Source organism: Sapajus apella, unplaced genomic scaffold (genome assembly GCF_009761245.1).
Source record: "Sapajus apella isolate SASKATOON/1434 unplaced genomic scaffold, GSC_monkey_1.0 scaffold122, whole genome shotgun sequence".
NCBI lineage: Eukaryota > Metazoa > Chordata > Mammalia > Primates > Cebidae > Sapajus > Sapajus apella.
Genome location: NW_022437062.1, coordinates 2,763,981 through 2,770,857, shown reverse-complemented (window position 1 = coordinate 2,770,857; position 6,877 = coordinate 2,763,981).

Here is a 6,877-nt window from a genome sequence, read left to right as displayed (position 1 = left end):
AAAAGCACACCTACAGGATCTAGATAGTAGCCTCAAAAGAAAACATCTAAGAGTTATTGTCCTTAAAGGGGAGTTAAAGATATAGGCATAGAAAGTTTATTCAAAGGAATAAAGAACTTCCCAAACCTCGAGAAAGATATCAATATCCAAATATAGAATACCAACAGATTTAACCCAAAGAAGACTACATAAAGGCATTTAGTAACCAAACTCCCAAGGTCAAGGATAAAGAAAGGATTGTAAATGCAGCAAGAGAAGAGAAACAAATAATGTACAGTGGAGCTCTGATAGGTCTGGCAGCAGACTTTTCAATGGAAATCTTACAGGACAGGAGAGAGTGGCATGACATATTTAAAGTGCTAAAAAAATAAACATTTATCCTGCTATAGTATTCTGGTGAAAATGTCTTTCAAACATAAAGGATAAATGCTTTCCCAGACAAACAAAATCTGAGGGACTTCATCAACACCAGACCTGTCCTACAAGAAATGCTAATCAGAGTACATTAATCAGAAGGAAAAGGACATTAATGAGCAATAAGGAATTATCTGAGGCACAAAACTCACTGGCAATAGTAAGTACACAGGAAACAGAATATTATAACATTGTAACTGTGGTATATAAACTACTTAGGTAGGAAAACTAAACAATGAACTAATCAGAAATAACTACAACTTTTCAAAACATAGACAGTATAATAAAATATAAATAGAATTTAAAAAGTGGAAGGACAAAGTTAAGAAACAGAGTCTTTGTTTTCTTTTTGCGTGTTTGTTTATGCAAGCAATGTTAAGTTGTTATTAGCTTAAAATAATGGGTTATAAAATAGTATTTGCTAACCTCATGGTAATCTCAAACCAAAAAAATACAATGGTTACACAACAAATAAGATGCAAAAAACTAAATTATATCAACAGATAAAATCACCTTTACTAAAAGGAAGAAAGGAAGAAAAGAAAGAAGACCACAAAACAACAAGGAAACAAATAACAAAATGGAAGAAGTAAGTCTTTACTTATCAATAATAACATTGAGTGTAAGTGGACTAAACTCTCCAATCAAAGGACATAGACTGACTGAATAAATTTAAAAACATGACCCAAAGAACTGTTGCCTAAAAGAAACACACTTGACTTATAAATGCACACAAACTGAAAATTTAAAAGATAGAGAAAGATATTCCATGCAAATGGAAACCAAAAAAAGAACAAGAGTAGCTATACTTATATGTGACAAAATAGATTTCAAGGTAAAAAATACAGGAAGAGACAAGGTCACTACCTAATGATAAATGAGTTAATTCAGCAAGAGGATATAACAATTTTAAATATATATGTACCCAACACTGGAGAGCCCAGATATATGTAGCAAATATTATTAGAGCTAAAGAGAGAGAGAGACCTTAATAAAATAATACCTGGGGATTTTAACACCCTACCTTCAGCTTTGGAGAGATCTCCCAGACAGAAAATCAACAAATAAACATTGGATGTAACCTGTACTGTAGTCCAAATTAACCTAATAGATATTTACAGAACATTTCATCTATTGGCTTCAGAATACACTTTCTTTTCCTTAGCACAGGGAGCACTTTCAAGGATAGGCCATATATTAGATCACAAAACAGCATTCACAAAAAATTAAAATAATATCAAGCATCTTCTCTGAACACAATGTAATAAAACTAGAAATCAAAAACAAGAGGAATTTTGGAAACTATAAAAATACATGGAAATTAAACAATATGCTCTAGAATGACTGGTAGGCCAATGAAGAAATTAAGAAGAAAATTGAAAAAATTCTTGAGACAAATGATAATGGAAATACAACACTAAAAAAAACTTATAGGATACAGCAAAAGTATTAATAAGAGGAAAATTTATAGCTATAAGTGCCTATATCAAAAAAGAAAAACTTTAAATAAACAACCTAATGGTGTGTTTAAAGAATTAGAAAAGCAAATGCAAAACAAACCCAAAATTAATAGAAAAGAAACATAAAGATCAGAGCAGAAATAAATGAAATTGAAATGAAGAAAACAATTCAAAAGATCAATGAAACAAAAAGTTGCTTTTTTTGAAAAATTAAACAACATTGAAAACCATACAGCCAGACTTACGAAAAAAGAGAGAAGATCCAAATAATGAAATCAAAGATGAAAAAGCAGACATTGCAGCTGGTCCTGCAGAAATTCAAAGGATTATTAGTGGCTTCTATGAGCAACTATAGGCCAATAAATTGGAAAATCTAGAAGAAATTGACAAATTCCTAGACACATCCAACTTAGCAAGATTCAACCATGAAGAAATACAAACCTGAAAAGACCAATAACAAGTAATGGTTGGGTAGTATTCAATTGTATATATACACCAGTTATCTACTTGTTGACTGATGGGGATTTGGGGTTGGTTCCATGATTTTGCAACTGCAAATTGTGCTGCTATAAACATGCATGTGCCAGTAACTGTTTCGTATAATGACTTCTTTTCCTCTGGGTAGATATCTAGTAGTGGGATTGCTGGATCAAATGGTAGTTCTACTTTTAGTTCTTGAAGGCTTCTCCACACTGTTTTTCATAGTGCTTGTACTAGTTTACATACTCAGCAGCAGCAGAGAAGTGATCCCTCTTCACCGCATCCACACCAACTCCTACTGTTTTTTTGATTTTTTGATTATGACCATTCTTGCAAGAGAAAGGTGGTATCACATTGTGGTATAAATTTGCATTTCCTTGATCATTAGTGATGTCGAGCATTTTTTCATATGTTTGTTGGCCATGTGTATATCTTCTTTTGAGAATTGTCTATTTATGTCCTTAGCCCACTTTTTGATGGGATTGTTTGGTTTTTCTTGCTGATTTGTCTGACTTTATTGCAGATTCTGCATAGTCCCTTGTTCAGATGTATGGATGGTGAAGATTTTTTCCCACTCTGTGGATTGTCTGTTTACTCTGCTGACTATTCCTTTTGTCATACAAAAGCTCTTTAATTAAGTCCCAGCTATTTATCTTTATTTTTATTGCATTTGCTTTTGGATTCTTAGTCATGAAATCCTTGCCTAAGCCAATGTCTAAAAGGGTTTTTCCAATGTTATCTTCTAGAATTTTTGGTTTTAGGCCTTAGCTTTAAGTTTTAATCCATCTTGAGTTGATTTTTGCATAAGGTGAAAAATGATGATCCAGTTTCATTCTCCTACATGTGGCTAGCCAATTATCCCAGCACCATTTGTTGAAAAGGGTGTCTTTTCCCCACTTTATGTTTTTGTTTGCTTTGTCAAAGATCAGTTGGCTATAAGTATTTCTGGGTTCTCTCTTCTGTCCCATTGGTCTATGTGCCTATTTTTATACCAGTACCATGCTGTTTTGGTGACTGGCCGTATGGAATAGTTTGAAATCAGGTAGTGTGATGCCTTCAGATTTGTTCTTTTTGCTAAATCTTGCTTGGCTATGTGGGCCCCTTTTTTATTTTATATTAACTTTATAATTGTTTTTTCTAATTCTGTGAAGAATGATGGTGTATTTTCATAGGGATTGTGTTAAATTTGTAGATTGCTTTTGGCAGTATGTCATTTTCACAATTTTGATTCTCCCCATCCATGAGCATGGGATGTGTTTCCATTTGCTTGTGTAGTCTATCATTTCTTTCAGCAGTGTTTTTTAGTTTTCCTTGTAGAAGTCTTTCACTTCCTTGGTTAGGTAAATTCCTAAGTATTTTATTTTATTTATTTTTGCAGCTACTGTAAATGGGGTTGAATTCTTGATTGGACTCTCCACTTGGTCACTGTTGGTGTATAGAAGAGCTACTGATTTATGTACATTAATCTTGTATCCAGAAATTTTGCTGAACTCTTCTATCAGTTCTAGGAGTCTTCTGAAGGAGTCTTTATGGTTTTCAAGGTAAACGATCATATCATCAGCACACAGTGACAGTTTGACTTCCTCTTTACTGATTCGTATGCCCTTTTTTTTCTCTCTCTCTTTCTTACCTGATTGCCCTGGCTAGGATTTCCAGTACTATGTTGAAGAGGAGTGGTGAGAGTGGGCATCCTTGTCTTGTTCCAGTTCTCAGAGGGAATGCTTTCAACTTTTCCCCATTCAGTATTATGTTGGCCAGTGTTTGTCAAAGATGGCTTTTATTACATTGAGGTGTGTCTCTTCTATGCCAATTTTGCTGAGAGTTTTAATCATAAAAAGATGCCTGATTTTGTCAAATGCTTTTTCTGCATCTACTGAGGTGATAATGTGATTTTGGTTTTAATTCTTTTTATGACTTGTTTATGTCAAACCATCAGTGCATCCCTGGTATGAAACCTACTTGATCATGGTGGATTCTCTTTTTGATATGTTATTGGATTTGGTTAGCTAATATTTTGTTAATGATTTTAGTATCTAGGTTCATCAGGGATATCAGTCTGTAGTTTCCTCTTTTGGTTATGTCCTTTCCTGGTTTTGGTATTAGGGTGATGCTGGCTTCATAGAATGAATTTAGGGGTAGGGGTTCCCTCTTTCTCTATCTTGTGAAATAGTGTCAAAATGATTGGTACCAATTCTTCTTTGAATATCTGGTAGAATTCTACTGTGAATCCATCTGATCCTGGACATTTTTATGTTGGTGGTAATTTTTTAATTGCCATTTTTATCTCGCTGCTTGTTATTGGTCTGTTCAGTGTATCTAATTCTTCCCAATTTAAGCTAAGATTGTTGTATCTTTCCAGGAATTTATCCAACTCTTCTAGGTTTTATAGTTTATGTGTGTAAAGGTATTCATGGTAAACTTGAATGACCTTTTTATTTCTGTGGTGTCCGTTGTAATATCTCCTATTTCATTTCTTAATGAGGTTATTTGAATTTTCTCTCTTCTTTGTTAATCTTGTTAGTGATTTATCAATTTTCTCTCTCTTATCAAAGAACCAGTTTTTTGTTTCATTTATTTTTTGTATTTCTTTTGTTGTTGTTTGTTTCAATTACATTGACTTCTGCTCTGATCTTGGTTATTTCCTTTCTTCTGCTGAGTTTGGTGTGGTTTGTCTTGTTTTCTGCAGTTCCTTGAGGTATGACCTTAGAATGTGAGCTTGTGCTCTTTGAGTCTTTTTGAGGTAGGTGTTTAGGGCTATAAACTTTCTTCTTAGTACTGCCTTTGCAGTATCCCAGATGTTTTGATAGGTTGTGTCATTATTGTCCTTCAGTTTGAATAATTTTTTAAATTCCATCTTCATTTCATTTTTTACTCGTTGCTCACATTTAGGAGCAGGTTATTTAATTTCCATATGTTTGCATGGTTTTGAAGTTTCCTTTTGGTGTTGATTTCCAGTTTTAGTCCACTGTGGTCTGAGAGAGTGCTTGATATAATTTCAATTTTCTTAAACTTATTGAGGCTCACTTTATGGCCTATTATATGGTATATGTTAGAGAAAGTTCCATGTGCAATTGAAAAGAATGTGTATTTTGCAGTTGTTGTATAAAATGTTCTGTATGTATCTGTTAAGTCTGTTTGTTCCAAGAGATAGTTTAAATCCATTGTTTCTTTATTGACTTTCTGTCTTAATGACCCCTCTGCTGCTGTCAGTGGAGTACTGAAGTTCCCCACTATGATTGTGTTGCTGTCTACATCATTTCTTAGGTCTACTAGTAATTGTTTTATAAATTTGGGAGCTCCAATGTTAGGTGCATATATGTTTATAATTGTGATATTTTCCTGTTGGACAAGGCCTTTTACCATTATGTAATGTCCCTCTTTATCTTTTATAACTGCTATTGCTTTAAAGTTTGTTTTGTCTTATATAAGAATAGCTACATCTGCTCTCTTCTGGTTTTCACCTGCATGCAATGCCTTTTTCCACTTCTTTACTTTAAGTTTATGTGAGTCCTTATATGTTATATGAGTCTCCTGAAGGCAGCAGATAGTTGGTTGATGAGTTCTTATCCATTCTGCAATTCTGTATCTTTTAAGTGGAGCATTTAGACTATTTACATTCAATGTTAATATTGAGACATGAGATACTGTTGTATTCATTATGCTATTTGTTGCCTGTGTGCTTTTTGGGTTTTGTTTTTGCTTTTTAACTTGCACTTTTTTTATAAGTCTCATGTGATTTAGGCTTTAAAAATGTTCTGTTTTGATGTGTTTCCAGGATTTGTTTCAAGATTTAGAGCTCCTTTTAGTGGCTCTTGTAAAGCTGACTTGGTAGCAACAAGTTCTCTCAGCATTTGTTTGTCTGAAAAAGACTAGATCTTTCCTTTTTATATGATGCTTACTTTCACTGGATACAAAATTCTTAGCTGATAATTGTTTTGTTTGAAGAGGCTGAAGATAGGGCCTCAATTCCTTATAGATTGTAGGGTTTCATCTGAGAGATCTGCCGTTAATCTGATAGGTTTTCCCTTATAGGTTACCTGACACTCCTGTCTCACAGCTCTTAAGATTCTTTCCTTTGTCTTAACTTTAGATAACCTGATGACAATGTGCCTAGGTGATGATCTTCTTGTGACAAATTTCCCAGGTGTCCTTTGTGCTTCTTGTATTTAAGTGTCTAGGTCTCTAGCAAGGGTGGGAAAGTTTTCCTTATTTCCCCAATTGTGTTTTTCAAACTTTTAGATAACTCTTCTTCCTTAGGAACACTAATTATTCTTAGGTTTGGTCATTTAACATAATCCAAGACTTGTTGGAGGCTTTGTTAATATTTTCTTTCACTTTTTTCTTTGTCTTTGTTGGACTAGGTTAATTTGAAGACCTTGTCTTAGATCTCCAGATAGTTTTCTTTTACTTGTTCAATTCTATTGCTGAGAATTTCCAGAGCATTTTGCATTTCCATAAGTGTGTCAATGTTTCCTGCAATTTTTATTGTTTTTTCTTTATGCTAACTATTTCCTTGAATATTT